An 18,099-nucleotide genomic window follows, 5' to 3' on the forward strand; every position below is an offset into this window, starting at 1 on the left:
ATTCCAATATGCCTGTTACCCCTCTCCCCCCCCCCCCACAAAGGAAAATAATCTGCATATGCTCAGTTTTTGCATTTATTTCTTTAGGGGATATTTTCTATACTTCAATATTTAAACAAACAGAATATAATGCAGACCTATTTTCAACTGTATTTTACACATTATCCCTTAAAGGAAATATAAAAGAGGTTTCACAGCATCATATTTTCTTATCTTTTGTCTTATTTTATAACTTTTCCCCAACCACAAAAAATGACCAGTGGAATGAAATGAGGATTGTAGTCAAGAGATTTTGAGTAGAACAGATGTATAAGAATTCCAGAAAAAAATAACTTTTCATCCTATTTGCATGTGCGATTCAGGAAAAGCCTCGCAATGCCTAAAAAGAAAAAGAGAAAGAAATAAATCACTGAAGTTATAGAGATAGAAGCTGTGGTATTCATAATCACATTAAATACTTAGGTTGTGATTACAGAGGCAAGAAGTGAGCAGAAGTTATATGGAAACATGTTAAAAAAATAAAAGGGTTATTTTCTGTTGCTATCATTAGATTGTAAATATCAGTGGCATAAGTGCTGAGGCTTTGAAATCAACATTTAAATTAGATTTGTAACTGTACTCATATCATAGAGTAAATAATTTACACTGGGAAACACGATAATAGCCATGGGTGGGGTTATAAAACTAAATGATAAAGGTAATAGTGGGCGTGTTTGCACTTGCATTAAGGCTCTTTTTCTAATGCGTGTTAAATTTAGTACCTCCAATGTGAGGTTCTAAAGAAATGCGCATTAGACTGCCTTAATGCACAGTAATGAATGCACATGGTTTTTAAGTGACAATTAATACACAATAGCCTATTTTATTGTGCATTAACGTAATCACACTTTTTTATGTTGCACTTTAACATGCAGTAAAATAGGCTGATGAGCATTAAGGCGCATATGTAGACTTGCCCAGTATAACCAAAGGAATTATGATTGCACCAACTGATCCTAAAGAATGCCAAGTTCATGTTGGCTGCTACCTTACCCTTCCACTAGTCCAAGTACCAGTTGCCCCAGCTCTCTGTGGGAATGCTAACCAAAAAAGTAACCCAAGAGCTGTATCATTTTTCTTGCTGCAGTCCTCAGGAGTATCAAAAGAAAGTGACAGGTCTAAAAGTTTCATATAGAAGAATGTCACTTGTCCAAAGACCCCCCATACACTTCTTTAGCAATGTAACTGGTTCTTAAATTGGGCGCACAAGTACTTTATTCCCACTTTAAGGCCGCATTACACACCCAGAAATGTGAAAGGGCACCTTAGTAGAAATGAAAGTCAGATCCCTAGACTGATGTTACTTGACTTAAATCTAAAACAGAATCAAGCTGTATATACCTGAATCACCAGAAGAATGTCATTTATAAAAGCCTTCTGTGCAGCTTCCATTTCAGACACAGAGATTGTGAAAAGAAAAGCATATCTGAGATAACTAGACATTCTACTTGCCTTGCTACATCCTTCTCTATAATCTTTACCAAGAATGGAAGATTTCATGATCAATAGCCAGATTGTCAGGGCAAGCAGGAGTTTATTCAACAAAAGGCAATAGTTTAATGTTATCTGAATTTCTGCTTTTATTTGATTATTCATTAAAACCCCTTTTAATTAGAATTTATTAAGGTATCTTTGAGAATGCCTTTGTCAGAAGAACAAACATTGGATGAAAGTTTGATTTAACTGGATTCAGTAGGAAAGTAGTCATGCTTTGAATTGTGAAAGGTTGTAGACTCAGAAATCACAAGAGATTTTCTCTCATTTACCTCATCTTTTGAATTGATGAAATTATTCTTGCCACCAGTGGCAGCTGGGACTGTGGTGGCAAGGGAAGGAAAAGGAACATCTGGGAAGAGACAAGCCTGTACTAACCTCTTTGGGACTGAGTAGTGGGTGGGGAGTGTGGCCGGGCATGAATTTACTCCTTCATTCTCCATGGCACACAACAGGGGCTCTGGGGTACCATAACACCCCAGTTCAGATTCATTTATCTAGATTAATGAGTGGACTGGTTGAAGAGATTGGAAAAGACTTCTTGGCTTATTGGAGCTGCTCTTTAGGCAAAGTGAAGTCAGACTTACATTTCTTATACAGTAAAGAAAGAAAATAATCATTTTTCTCCTAAATAAATTCACTGGTTGAAAAGACTTGGTTTGGGGGGGAAAAAAAGGTTGTGTTTTTTTTTTTTTTTTCCCAAATGTAAAATAGCTCTTATGTTGAAACAAAATGTCCACAGAAGATGTCATTTTCAGTTATTTGAGGACAGGGTGTAAAAAACCCAGGCTTCAGGGGAAATTCTGGTTACCAAAAACCCAAAGTATTTCGGGGGGTGGGGAGCGGGGAGGGCTGAAGGCAGGCATTTGGTGGAGGGGGACTGTTTTTGTTTTCATCACTTTATGGGGGAAACATTTCCTTATCCAACCACAAGTCTGGATCCTGCATCTCTGCAAAGAGATGAACTAGATTAGCCATAAGGTATCCTACAATTCTAGTGATGACTAATTTTTTATAAACTGAGAAAGATTTTTCAAAAACTCCTATTCTTAATAATAGGATTCTATATAGGTATAAAAGAGAAAAAAAGAAAAAAAAACCCTCTGGATGTTTGTTCTTGCAGTGCATTTCTTTGTCTATAGGAAACATTTGCATTTCCTACATATATTCATTACATCTTCTTATAGAGTTTAAGCATAAAGTGAATATTAGATCTTCTAATATGGCCTTCTGCATTCCACCAGGCCATTAAGCGCCATTCAGGTAAACCCAAAAACATTAGGCAGGCTAAAACATTTCAATCAATACGCATGGGAAGGATCCACTCTAATTAAAGTACCAGACACCCTCCCAGAGCACATGTATAAATGCCCTCTATTGTGAGCTACTAGAAAAATCCACATTAGCCTACCTTAATGCACATTAGCAAAAGCACATGGGTTTTAAGTGATGCTTAATGTGCAGTAGTCTATTTTAATGTGCATTAGCAAAAGTGCATGCTTTTTAAAGTGATGCTTTAATGCGCATTAAAATAGGCTATGTGCATTAAGGTTAGGGCCAGAAACTACACATAAATCAGTATAAGTGATCAGAATCTGGTTTAAAACTGTAACACAACAGAAGTTCAGTGCACATAAACTGCTTTTAAAATGGCCAAAACTGGTTTTAGATCAACCTGTATCTATGTAGTAGCAGAATTAATTGATTTAGGTTAAATCAATTTATTAAACTTCTGTGCCATATCCCCTCCAGGTTCAAGTTAACTTTGAGTTTCCCAGCATCCCAGGATGCTTTGTACCTCCCCCTACAAACCCCTCCTTTGCAGTGTGGGTGGGCTAGCCTTGGCTTAAGCCATCTACTCCAGCTAAGCAGGGAGATGTGCTCTAGCACCCCCCCCAGCTTTTGGCCTGGACCACTGCAGATATGTGGCTGCATTTCCACAATCAAAAGTGAATGTCTGTTCACTTACGTATTGGTTCAATCTACACAGTTTAGACTAACCTGGGAAGATTGAATAAATTCAGCCTTGGGCTTTTTGACTGTCTGTACTTAGCCTAAAGCTCACATGTAAATTTGCTCCCTACCAGCTTACCATATTTGCTTGTATACCACACACACCTTTTTCACCAAAAACCCCACAGGCCTACAAAATTGGGATGTGTGTCTTGAGTAAGCCGATTTGCTGCAACAAAACTGAAGCATGTAATGGCTCCTGTTGACTGTGCTTCTATCGTAGGCCAGGGTACCCTTCAGGGTCACAGTTATTTTTAACCCTTTGATGGCTGCTGAGTAGTAGATCTGCAGTTTTGAAGCTAGAGCCGAAGCTAAAGTGTAAGCGCCTCCCCTCCTGCTTGAGGCCAGCATTCAGCCACATTGAACTGTGCTGTGGAAGTTAATATCCGGGAGGGGGGTGGGGATCTTAATTTTTCTTCATTCTTCCTTCCCAAAACAAGTTGTGTTTATTATTTGGGGGCATGTACATGCAGTAAAACACTAGTACATATAATCCTGTTCTCTGTAAGGTTCATAAAAGAAGAGATGAGCAACAGTTCTCAGATTCATGGAATTTACATTGGAACCTGAATTTTTGTTGTTGTTGTTGTTTTCAAGCCTTCTTGAATATCTCCACAGGGAGTTGCTTATTTTTGTGCCATATGAACCTGAACAATTAGAAAAGTTTTATAGCATATGATGCATCCAAACATATTTCACAAAGTGTAAACAAAAGTAGATACACAATTTCACATTCAAAGCAGGTTCACGATGTAATTGCTGATAACTTGTCTTGATCCTGCTTTCACAGCCAATACACATTACAGGGGCAGAAGAACTTCTGTTTTGGCTAATATTATTGCAGGATGAAGAAAAGAAAGTGAATGGTGTATGCAAAACACTTTTGAAGACAGTTTACAAACAACAAAAGCATAGAATAATAAACATCTGGGTTCTCTGACAAGGACAATGTTTTCTTTGAAGTGAGGCATAATGTACAGTAAAGAAAGCCCTCTTTTCCCTAGAGTGCTAAAAGATGCTAGCATTTGTCCTAGATTATTGGATCCATGATAAAATTTCCCCAAGTTCAATAATGGTGACTTCTTTATTTAAATGCCCTTTGGAGAAACCTACAACCCGATCCGAAAAGGTATAGAGACTTAAGGATTTCCATGTAATAAGTGATGGTACAGGACCTTAACATTCTGAAAATCATGTTTCATATCATACTGGGCAATTGTATTTGAATGTTTGGTTTCTTGTGAGTCATCTGCATAATTCTTTCTGCAAATTTTAGAGCACTGGACATTGGCAGAGAAACACAAGAAAGTATTTGCTTTCTTAGCCAAATCTAATGTACATATGGATATCATCAGTTTTCAGAACTGTCTAGGCTTTGCAAATAAAGCAACGGCAAATATTTATGCAAAATGTCTAAAGCAAAAGAGTTGTTAGTTACTGTGTAAATCAAAAATGTGTTCATGAACATATTTCTAACTCTCCCCTCAAATACACAACCTGCATTCCTCAAAAACATGAAAATGGTGTAATGACATATCCAGCTCTCACTGTGTCAAAGGAATTTTTCCATGGATTGCAAAGACAGTTGGATTTCTGCTTTATATGGAAATCCAACATCTAGCTATAAAGGCATCTGTCAGCACCTAAGATTTTAAGGGTTTTCCGAGTGAAATGTTAGAAAGAGTAGTTTATGAGATCTGAGAAAATTCTAATCCCCTGCCATAAACAAAGTTATATGCATGAACAGTCACATCAGTAACTAAAATCTTAGTAAAATATTTAATGAAATAATTCAGGCAAGGCACAAGAAAAACCAAACACTACTTAGGGACCTTTAATCAAGTCCAAATGAATATATTATATACATATTTTATGACACAAACATTTCTTTATTCTACATTGCTTCTCCCCTTTTATGCAACATGGAGTGGGTTAAAAAAAAAATCTGCATTTTCAAATGTGCTTTAATTTTTCACATTATATGGAGCATCTTAGAGACATATAAATCACAACTTTGTATGACACAAGTGATATATTTAATAAGTTTATACCGGTTGAAATATTTTCTGTATACAAGAAATGAAAAAAGAAAAGGAATTTGCCAAGTCTGGTAGAAGGTTACCATATGACATGAGTACTCAAGAAAGCACAGGATTAATATTGAAATGGAAAAAAAAAATGAATATTGGAAATGAAATAAATGTATGTTTTATACTATAACTTTATTAGAAAGTATTGGGAAAAATTTTATACCCATTTACAAATGTCCTTGGTTATTTTTGAACCCTAGGTTCTGTCCTGTAATTACCTAGATGATTTACATTCTGAAGACAGTTGTAGTCAGATGTGAAAATCATTGCTTAGGAAATTCATTTTGTTTTATTCCATTGCTTTAACAACATAGAAATAATGCATAACTCATTGTTTGTTCAGCATCCAAAGAAAAGCTCTTTGTTTAGAGGTTCAACTGTATGCAAAATAAAAACAGTAGTATGGCTAAGTACAAACAGTCAAAAAGCTCAAGGCAGACTCAATCCACCCCTCTCAAGTTTCTCCAAGCTGCAAATGTTGGATCCAAGAGCAAAGGCAATTCACATTTGCCCCTGGGCGGGGGAGGCAGGCAAATGCCTGCATCGGGCAGCCCAGAAGGCAGGGGGTGTTCCTGCACACCTCCCAGTTCACCAGACATTGCCAAGGGCAGCTGAGCGCAGCCATCCCTGATTAGGTGTCAGGAATTCACTCCCAAACCCCTATCACTTCAGACCCTCCCCTGTACCCAGCCCCAGGCTTCCAGAGTTGGTCACTGTGACAGGGGGCAGTCTTGCGTCTGATCCAGTCATTGGCCTGCCCACCCATCTAAGGCAGTCAGTCCACCTGTCTTGGTTGCTATGCCTTTGATGCAACTTTGGAGGTAGTTTATAGGCAAGAAACTGCCCATTTAATGCCCAATGCCAAGGTCATAATACATGGCACACTGTACCACCCGTACCCCATGTCCTATGCCTTGCAGATAGCTAAATGGCTCCGGCCCCACAACAGACCTCACTCTATGCCTGCCTGATGTTCAGACCCCACTTGGATTCCTCCTCCTCAGGCAGTCTACTCTGCCCTCATTCTGAGCTGAAAAACTCCCTAAACCCTTTTTCCTTGTGGCTGTGGCCCTCTCCAGAACCTTTGGCCTCTAGACCAGTCAGGACTCCTGGCCTCTAGCCTCTGGCCATCCCTCATGGTGAGCACTCTGGCCCTTCACCTGGTCTGGTCCTTGCCCTAGCATTGGCCAGTCAAGGTTACTCTGGGTAGGTTACTGAGCCACTTGACCTCACACTCCCATGCCACTCTGCCTTCCTTGGCTCCTCCAAAAACAGCTCACTCTCTACTTAGGCCAGCCTATTCACAGTCCTTCAGGCCCCCATACGGACCCTACTCTATGCAGCCTACACACTCTCACGCCCCATCACTGGAGCCACTACACTGCCCCCTCACTGGAGCTACTAGGTCTTACACCCCTTGGGCCTCAGGTGTCCAATGATGTGCATGGACCTCACACCTGTTCCCTCTACAGGGTAATCCACCACATCATGGGGGTCTGAGGCTGGACAGTGCCCCATACTTGCTTTTCACTAGGGAGGCATTGGTGTGGCATTTCCTGGGGACCACCCCACCACAGGTAGCCCCACCACACCATCCTACCCTAGCAAGATGTAGTTTTAGGTCATTCCCTAGGACCAGGAACCTCCTCCATCCCCATAGTTCCTACCCTTTACCTCCAGGTGTTCTGAAAACAGAAGCTGTGGCTGGGCGATGTTACTCCAGCAGCATCCTTGCAACCACTGCCAGCTCCGCTCTGAGGGCCTGGGTTTATACTGAGGCTTCCCAGCATCATCCTCCAATCCAGGAGCCCTCTTGCGGTCATGCTCCACAGCCTGTTCAAGCCTCTTAAAGTGGCAGGCACTAAAGATGTTCTGCCACATTCACCATATGGCCTCAGGCAAAGCAGACAAGGTAAAGATGGAGTGCCCCACCCTGGACGCCACCAACTGGGGTCAGCAGAGCACAGGGTGGCACCCCATGGAGGGGGCTTTCCCACCACAGCCTAACTCTGCAATTGCCTTGGTTCTGCCCCCCTGCCAGACCTGGTCTCTTAACTTACAGGGAGACAGTGAAGGAATGAGAGAAAGTTTCCAAGCAAACCTCGCCAGCAAACTCCTACTTGCTTTAGACTCTAGTTAAACAAGGGGTTTACGTATTGATTTAGCTGCTAAGCATTAGCTGCTTAAAATAAAAATATGTAGGTTAGTCTGTTTTAATTCAATATAAAAAAAGAGAGAGAAGAAAAATTTTAACTTACAGTCTCCCCTTCAAAGAGAGGGATACCAAACTGACATGCAAACTGTCCTGTTTGCTGCTCCCCGGTCACCTGGAGTGTTTCCTCATACGCCTCTCCTGGGCCTGGACTGGCATGGCCCCTTTGTTAGGGCCTTTTGCAGTCAGAAATCAGTCAGCATTATCCCTCTCAGCTGCTTAGAGCATCGAGCCAAACACACAGGCAACCCTGGCTCACTTACCTTTCCAGAGAAGGATCTGGTGCTTGGTGTCTGGTTCCTCTTCCCCTTCTGCCTCTTGTTCCCAGCAAACTGCATACAAACTATCCTGTTCACTCTCCTTGTTTGCTCCTCCCAGATCCCAGAGCAGGGCTCTGTTCCCCCAGCCCTCTCCAATGTCTGGGCTGGGAAGCAGAAGCTTTGCTGCCACAGCTCTGTGATAGCTTGGGGGGCAGGGCCAGACCAGATCAGCTGGAACAGAGGAGTGCTGGTGGAGGTTAGCCCACCCACTCTGCAAAGGTGGTTAGCAGCATCCTGGGATGCTGGAGGACTGTGACCTAACTTGAGTCAGGGCAGGATCTGGAACAGAATTTTGATAGACCAGTCTAACTGAAACTGGTTAAATGTGGTACTATGTCCATCCAGGTCTATCTTGAACTGGGTTCTGTCATTTTGAAACCAGTCTATGTGAACCGAACTTGTGTTCTCTTATGAGTTTAGACTGGTTTCTGATCACTTATACTGGTTTATGTGTAATTTCTGTCCCTGATCTATGTGACTTCATGTACAGTCCTGAGGTATGAATGTGAAACTTGCATTAGGAGCCTCTTTCAACTCCTTTAATGGCTGATCCAAATAAATCTACAACAGCTGCCAGCAAATAGAATGGATCCTTTAAATAAAGTACAAGAAGATTGTATATTAATGCTAAATATCCCCAGTTAAAATTCGACCTGACTTGAATTGGCTATACTGCCACCAAATAGATATCCCACAGAGAACTATGCTGATACCTGGATTATCTTCCCACTTTCTACTGTCCTTTTGATTTAAAATAGTATGAGACAAGGTATAACACCACTGATGAAAATTGTTATTACTGATATATGAACACATTCATAACACCAGATACTGGCACCAGGCATATGCTCACAACATTCTGAATTACCATCAGGCCACATTATAAGTTTAATCATGTTATTTCCCGGTTTAACTCAGAATTTGTCTCTTTTGTTGGAGGATTATTATTTATCTGATTACTTTTTCTTGTATGTTTTTAAATTGTATGATGATGGAGGTCATACGGAAGGTGATCTACATATAGATGCTTAATAATAGGTGCTTTTTATAAAGAAATAAAAATACAATTCTGATCTGAAAAGCAATGTGATAGAAGTAGTGCTATGTTGTTCCATATTTATCTAGATCTGAAGTTATTTGGGCAGGAATTGCCTTTGTGTCTCATTCAACATAAAGATATTGAAACATAACTAACAACAGTCTCACTGATCAATACCATATCAAAGTCCATCAGTTTGGAAGTAAAATGTATTATGTTGTTTGTTTGAATTACTGGCTCTGCAAATGCAAACTGGCTTCTTTCCTACAGGTGCATTTTCATGAGTAATACATATTCTGCTCTTAGTCACACTAGGACTGTCCCAAATTCAGTGCTACCCCAGTGTCACAGATATAATTCAATGGAGAATTTGGATATGCAGTTGGAATTCAGTTAACAATTCTGATGATGTGTAAGCCAGAACTGTACCTACCTTATTATTCAATAACTGCATTGCACAGAAACAAAGGTGGGGAGAGAACAAAAAACAAAACCAACTCCCCCGACCCCTCAAACATTGCCCAGAATCAGGGCAGCTATGGCAATTCACTCTGCAGTAACAACTATCTTGAATGATTATAAAACCTGCCCTATAGACAAGCCAAAGGGCTGACCTTATTCTTTATAGAAATACAGTAGAAACACTTACATTGTACATCATTCTATGTAAATAGTAACATATTCTCCTCAAAGTGCAAAAAGTTTGCTCAGGATGATGTTTGTCATTGTAAGAATTAAAAGTGAGTCTAAGTGAACTTTAGCTTTGTGTAGAACAAAATTATTTTTTAGACCACTGTCACAGGGCACTAGGGTGCCCTGCTCCTTTAAAGGACTGAAACTGCCAAGGGAAGAGCCCTAGCAGTGAGCTGGAGGCCCCAGCTGCGGGTTACCAGGACAGCCAGAACAGGCTGACCGGAAGGGGCAGGGCCTGGCTCATATATAAAGCCCATGGCTGAGGCCAGGAGGGCAGTTCCCTGCCAGCAGCCAAGGGGAAAGAGCTCTCCCAGAGCAAGCAAAGGGGAGAAGCCTGACTGCATGAGCAGTTTCTGACACTTGATGGATGGAGTATTCCCCAGTATGGTTTGAAAGATGTTGTAGCCAGACAGCTTGAATTTATAGTCAGGGGCTTGTGTCTTGTTTACTGCTGTATAAGACTGGTCGTTTGGGTGAAGCTATTAGGGGAAGGAGGAGGCCTCATGGGGGGGGGCATGGCTGTGTGGAGACCCCAGCACCAGAGAGTGTGCAGCATTTGGAGTGCACAGACCCCAATGCCAGAGAATGCACAGCACTTTGCAGGGCTGCAGAGAGCCCAAGCGCCAGGGAGGTACCAAGCAAGACGGGGCTGTGGAGAGACCAGGGAGGACAAGGGGGCCAAATTACAACAAGGCCCAGACCAAAACAATGTCAGTACCACCTGCGAGGCTTGGGGCGTGGTAGAGGTGTGGTTGGAGCCATGCATAGCCCATAAGGCTGGGGTGCACCTGAAACACCCATTATGACATCCATCTTGGAGCGGGACCCACCAGGGTGTGATAAGATTTTGTGATGCAATTCTTCAAGTACTTCACAGCGCATAGAATGGTGTCACTCAGTGATTTCATAGATTTCATAGACATTTGGGCTGGAAGGAACCGCGGAGTATCATTGAGTCCAGCCCCTTGCCCCAGGGGCAGGAAGTCAGCAGGAATCATAGGATCCCAGCAAGATAAGCATCCAAATGTGTCTTGAAGGTATTCAAAGTGGGTGCTTGAACTGCCCCCCGGCGACAGTCTATTCCAAACCTTGGGGGCTCAGACAGTGAAGGAGTTCTTTCTTATGTCCAGCCTGAATTGGTCACAGTGGAGTTTGTGACCATTCAATCTTGTCATCCCTTGGGGTGCTCTGGTGAACAGACATTCCCCCAGATCCTGGTGGTCACCCCTGATAAACTTATAGGTGACCACCAGATCACCCCTGAGCCTGCACTTTTCCAGGCTGAATAACCTCATTGCTCTCAGCCTGTCATCGTAAGATCTGTTTTCCTGACCTCTGATCATGCGCGTGGCTCTCCTCTGCACTCTCTCAAGCTTCTTCACATCCTCTTTGAATTGTGGAGCCCAAAACTGGATGCAATACTCCAGCTGCGGTCTCACCAGGGCCTAGCACAGTAGGAGAATGACATCTTGGGATCTGCTTGAGAAGCATCTATGGATGCAATCCAGCGTTTTGCTTGCTTTACTATCAGCAGCATCACACTGGAGGTTCATGTTCATCTTGTGGTCAACCATGACCCCCAAGTCCCTTTCATCTGTAGTGCTAACCAGTGTAGTACTACCAAGCCTATAAGCATGGTGCAGGTTTTCCCTCCCAAGGTGGAGAACCTTGCATTTTTCAGTGTTGAACACCATCAGGTTCTTGTCTGCCCATTTCATGAATCTGTCCTGGTCCACCTGGATCACCCTCCTATCCTCAGGTGTGGATGATTGTTTAGAACTGGGAAGTTTGTATATGGAAATGCATCCAACTCTTTCAAACTCCAAGAGAAGTGGTGCTGGCTCCTACCCTGGGGGACCCCAGTACTCTTTCCTGCCATGGCAGGGAGTCGGACTCGATGATCTGCTCAGGTCCCTTCCGACCCTAGAAACTATGAAAATTCAGGGAAAGAGATACTGGACCACTTCCTGAACAACATTACCCTAGGTATTAAGTTAGTATTCAGAACTAACTAATGGTAAGAGAACTATTTCCTCTGAGACACATAGGCTAGTATAGGTAGCTGCTTAACGCTTTTCTTTTTAAAACTTAATGCTGGCCTCTAGCTTGTTTCCTATTACCAGACTCCAAGATAGGCTATCAGTTCATTCCCTTGTCCCATGCCTCAGTCATTTTTTCTACTTGGATTTCCATTAGCCTACTTCTCTCTTTCTCTCTCCTTTCTTCAGCCTGATTTATTTAAAGTCTTACCAATCATGTTTCCTAAATTATGGTAAACCCCTTAATTCTAACCACTAATTCTGACCAATGCTTTAAAAAGTGCAGTCACATGCTTTCAATGTTTTGCTCTCTTTCCTTGAAGCCCTTTATGTCATCCATCCCAACCTTGTATCTTGGCCTTGAACATTAGCTGTCTTTGCTAAATTCATGATTTTTTTTCTCCTCTTGAATTGCAAGAATTTCTCCTCTTGAATTTCTCCTCTTCATGGTTGCCTTCCCCTTCCCTTAGATATCTCAAGCATGGACTGCACAGTAGCAGAGTGCAGTCTTCGCTCTGTATTCTTCATTTATTCTGCTGTTCAAGCATAGGCTATCTGTCAGTTTGCTGACAGTGTAATCTGTAATTGCTCCCACTGTAGATACTGCCACATGGTCTAAGTCACTTATAAATTAGAGCAACAGATAGATGGGCTAAAACCTATATTGCAGAGTTTTATCATGGAAACAAATGGGAACAAGAGATTTTTACCATGCCAACCCTGCAGTCCCAAAAACTGGCACAAAAAAAGCCAGTTCTCACTTTTATATAGAAAATCCTAGGTGGTAGTGCCAGGGTGGGCAAAATATGGCCCAAGGGCCAGATTCAACCCATGGAGCAATGTTGCTCAGGCCATAGCAGTTCCCTCAGGCCTGCAAGGCACAGGCACAGGGGAAGCCCAGGCCATGGCATGTGCCCACTCCATTTCCCAGCAGCACTGGCAGTGGCACAGCTACTTCCAGCTGTTGCTGCTGCTGGACCCAGGGCTGGTGCTGGGCATGGCCCATCTGCTCCACACCCACCACCAGAGGCAGGACCAGCATGGCAGAGCGCTCAGCCGGATGGCTGGGATGGGGCTGTGGTTCAGTGAGGAATGATGCTTGGGAGTGGGATGGGTGGGTAGGGCCAAGGAGTCCCTAGGATCTTAGGGCAGTAACAACATGGGGCCGGGGCCAGGATGAGGGGAGAGCCATGACATACTCAGCACACATCCTGGCCCACAGAACTGGCCCCAGCCCCAGGCTGTCATTGCCCCAAGATCCCAGGGTCTCCATGGAGACTGGCTGGGAACTGTGCAAGTAGGGCACTCCACTGGGCAGACACGATCAGAGCACCCTGCCCATGTGGCTCCCAGCCAGTCTCCATAGAGAACCTGGGATTTGGGGGCAGTGACAGCACTGGGCTGAGCTAGGGCAGAGCTGTGATATGTTCACTGCATGCCCCTGCCTGCAGAACTCATGGCTGTTACAGGAGCATGAAGACAGCAGATCACAGTTGTGCCGCAGCTCCCGGCCACATGCTGTCATGGCTCAGTGACTCCACACTGTGATACTGGCTTTCCCCACCCCTTCCCTCCCACCCTTGGACACTCCTCCCAGCCTGCCCGCAGCCCCATCCCACATAGGAAGTTTCAGTGAGCTGTTGCATGTCGGGGGTGGGGGAGGGGAACAAAACTTCCTATGTGGCCTGAGGGTCCAAATAATTGCCCACCCCAGGTTAGTGTCACAAGCCAATCGGCCGAAGAGTGAGAATGGGTAATAGGTAAATAGACATTAACACTGTGGTAACATACACTCAGTAGACCTGAGTGAATAGCGAACTATTCAGTTCAGGTTTGGATTCAGATGCCAGCAATTTGATTTGGAGCTCTGAATCAGTTTTCTGCTTCAACTGGGCCAAATTGGCTCTGAAGCTTTGGAGCCGATTCAGAGCCGATACAGAGATTTGGTGATAGGGTAAAGTGGGGAATCAGTTAAATATCTATACCTTTGGTTTTTTTTGTCTGATTCAGATGAAACTTCCAGGGTGGTAGCTTCTGAGAGCATGAAACCTGCCAAGTTTCAAGGAGATAGGTGGAGGGGTTCTGGGAAACTGCACCTCAAAGTCTTGAAAGCAAAACTCAGGTCACTTGTGTGTGTTAAGCCACAGTGGGGGTGAAAAGTGCAGGGATGGTAGCCCCTGCCACGGCCACAAACTCTGCCAAGTTTCAAGGTAATAGGTACAAGGGTTTCTGGGAAACTACACCTCAAGCTGCTGATTAACCAAAACTCATGACATAGATTTCATAGACATTAGGGCTGGAAGGGACCTCGGGAGATCATCGAGTCCAGCCCCCTGCCCAAAGGGCAGGAAGTCAGCTGGGGTCATAGGATCCCAGCAAGATAAGCATCCAATTTACTCTTGAAGGTGTTCAATGTAGGTGCTTGAACCACCTCCGCTGGCAGACTGTTCCAGACCTTGGGGGCTCGGACAGTAAAGAAATTCTTCCTTATGTCCAGCCTGAAACGGTCTTGCAGGAGTTTGTGACCGTTCGACCTCGTCATCCCTTGGGGCACTCTGGTGAACAGACGTTCCCCCAGATCCTGGTGGTCACCCCTGATAAACTTATAGGTGGCCATCAGATCACCCCTGAGCCTGCGCTTTTCCAGGCTAAAGAGTCCCATGGCTCTCAGCCTGTCATCGTAAGATCTGTTTTCCTGACCTCTGATCATGCGCGTGGCTCTCCTCTGGACTCTCTCAAGCTTCTCCACATCCTTTTTGAATTGTGGAGCCCAAAACTGGGTGCAGTACTCCAGCTGCGGCCTCACCAAGGCCGAGTACAAGGGGAGAATGACGTCCCGGGATTTGCTCGAGAAGCATCTATGGATGCACGCCAGCATTTTGGTTGCTTTACTAGCCGCAGCATCGCATTGCAGGCTCATGTTCATCTTGTGGTCAATGATGACCCCCAAGTCTTTTTCTTCTGTAGTGCTAACCAACGTAGCACTGCCGAGCCTATAAGGATGCTGCAGGTCTTTCCCCCCAAGGTGGAGAACCTTGCATTTTTTGGTGTTAAACACCATCAGGTTCTCGTCTGCCCATTTGCTGAGCTTGTCCAGGTCAGCCTGGATCACCCGCCTATCTTCTGGCGTGGATGCTTTGCCCCAAAGTTTGGTGTCATCGGCGAACTTGGCCAGTCCACTCCTGACTCCAATGTCCACATCGTTAATGAAGATGTTGAACAGTATGGGTCCCAGGACAGAGCCTTGAGGGACCCCACTGGTCACAGGGCACCACGATGAGTGACTGCCATCAATCACAACCCTCTGGGTCCGACCACGAAGCCAATTTCCCAGCCAGCAGATCATGGTGGAGCCAAGGCCACAACTGGCCAGTTTGGCCAAGAGGTGATCATGGGATACCAGATCAAAAGCTTTTTTGAAGTCAAGATATATGACATCAATCTCTTCTCCCTTGTCCAGGTGATAGGTCACCTGGTCATAGAAGGAAATGAGATTGGTCAAACAAGACCTACCCGCAACAAACCCGTGCTGGCTATCCCTTAGGATGTTAGCCTGAGCCAGTCCATCAAGGATGGCCTCCTTAATAAACTTTTCTAAGATCTTCCCCAGGATAGAAGTCAGGCTAATGGGCCTGTAGTTAGCCGGATCCACTCTCCTCCCTTTCTTTAAGATCGGCACCACATTGGCCTTCTTCCAGTCTTCTGGCACTACACCAGAGCGCCAGGAGTTTTCAAAGATCCGTGCCAGGGGCTAGGCTATGACGCTCGCCAGCTCCTTGAGTACCCTGGGGTACAGGTTGTCAGGGCCAGCTGACTTGAAGGTATCCAGCTTCTCAAGGTGTTCAATCACGAGGTCAGCATTGATGGAGGGTAGGGGATCCCCCTCACCCAGATTTCCCTGTCCCATAGCAGGCATGGGCATCTCGTGTGACTGATGAAAGACTGACGCAAAGTACCTATTTAATAGGTTGGCTTTTTCCTGGGCGTCAGTTGTCAGTTGCCCCATCTGGTTTAGCAGGGGTCCAACATTGCCCTTGCTTTTCCTCCGGCTCCCCACATATCTGAAAAAGGACTTTTTGTTGTCCTTGATGCCTGAAGCTAGTTGGAGTTCAGTTGCAGCCTTGGCTTTCCTGGTTTGGTCCCTGCAGGACCGGACCAGCGTGGAGTAATCCTCCTTGGAGGTGAATCCCATCCTCCATCCTTTGTAGGCTTTCCTTTTTAGCCACAGTAGGTCCGCTAGGTCTCTGGAGAGCCAGGGGGCTGCTGTGCCTTCTTGCTGCCTTTCCTCCGTGTTGGAATAGATTTAGGTTGTGCACTGAGGATCGCTTCCTTGAGAAGCAAGCACTCTTCTTGAACTCCCAACTCCCTGGGGTCATGGTCCCTGAGGGCCTAACCGACAAGCCTCTTGAGCTTGTCAAAGTCGGCTTTTCTGAAGTCAAGGACTTCTGTGTTGCTGACTGACTTGCCAGCTTTACGGTGGATGGTGAAGGTGATCAGCTCGTGGTCGCTGTCACCCAACTTCCCATCGATCACTAGGTCGCCGATTAGGTCGTCCCCCGTAGCCAGTACCAGGTCAAGCAGCGCTTTGCCTCTCGTTGGCCCATAGACTTCTTGAGTCAGGTAGAGGTCATCCACGCACGAGAGAAAGCTTTGTGCCCGCTCAGATTTAGCTGAGTGATCTTCCCACGAGATGTCCGGGTAATTGAAGTCACCCATGACAATCAAGGTCCTGGAGCAAGCGGCCTCAGTCAGTTCCCGGGCGAACTCCTGGTCAAGCTCGGGACTTTGAGTGGGAGGTCTGTACTAGACTCCCACCGCATAGGGGACTCTGTGTGTGTTAAAGTGCAGTGAGGTGAAAACTGCAGGCCTGCCAGGCCCTGCTGTGGCCCTGAAGCCTGCCAGCTCTCAAAGAAATAGCTTCGGGGTGGGTTCTGGGGCCCTGCACCTCTGGCTGCTAACAGGCAAAACTCGTGACATGGGTGCTTGTGCAACTGTGTCTCTTTTAGGGCGGGGGAGGAGGGGGGGAAACATTACTGCAGGCCTGCTGGGCCCTGCTGTGGCCACAAAGCCTGCCAGCTGTGTCTGTCTTAGAACACAGGAGGGTGAAAAACACTACTTCAGGCCTGTTAGGCCCTACTGTGGACACAAAGCTGGCCAGCTGTCAAGGAGATAGGTGCAGGAGGATTCTGGTTTCTGGGGCCCTGCACCTTTGGCTGCTTACAGGCAAAAATCATGACATATGGGTGACACTGTGTGTGTTCAAGTGCACCTTTCCTGGTGCCGGGGCCTCTGCACAGCACAGCAGTGTGCCCCAGTAGGACTTCTCCTCCTCTACAGCCTTGGTCCAGTCCACCACTGTAAATGACGACAGGTCAAAGTAACTTAGCTGGCTCAACACCAATAGCATCAGCAGCAGCATCAAAGGTACCCAAAAAGAACTATCACAGAGCCATTCTTTTTTATAAAGGAATTGACACAAGAAGTAAAGGTGTTGTGCTGTGTTGGACATATGATGTTACTTGTGGTGTGTGATGGCTTATCTTGTGTTTTTATGTTTATTTAAAAAAAAAAAAGAATACTTAAAAAATTATATCTTAGGAAGCTTTCAGGTTGAAAAACCTGGATGGAAGGAATAGTAAAGGAGCCAGAGGCTGGCTTGGCATGTAAAGCAGTGAAAATGGAAATGGAAATGGAGGCATCAGGGGGTGAGGGACAGGCTGGACTTCGGGATAGGGGAGAAAGGGGAATGTAGCAGTGCAGATAAAAGTGCAGAGGTGCCTGGGGTGTCAGATGTCTGGCAGGTTGCAGTGTGTCAGAATTCCACTCTCTAGTCTATATTGAGTCCATGAGTTTCCATATCTACTACCTAGGAGGCTGATTAAGTGCAATTCATAGGCCCAGCTCTGAAAAGTGGTTTCAAACAAGCACTTAACCTCATCACCAAAACTGAAGACAACTTCCTACAGCTCAAAACACAAAACTTGCCAGCTATCTCTAGTCCCCCCAGAAACTGCACACCAGAATCTATCAAAGACAACAAAACCCAACTACCTGTGGGGGACATTCCCCACAAAAAAATCACTCTGCCTCCAGTCTTTCAGGCCTGATCCTGAGAGGGAACAAAATACAATGCAAGCCACTTTTCACAGCTGGGCCTATG

This window comes from Crocodylus siamensis, chromosome 4 (genome assembly GCF_052110815.1).
Source record: "Crocodylus siamensis isolate JL-2025a chromosome 4, ASM5211081v1, whole genome shotgun sequence".
NCBI lineage: Eukaryota > Metazoa > Chordata > Crocodylia > Crocodylidae > Crocodylus > Crocodylus siamensis.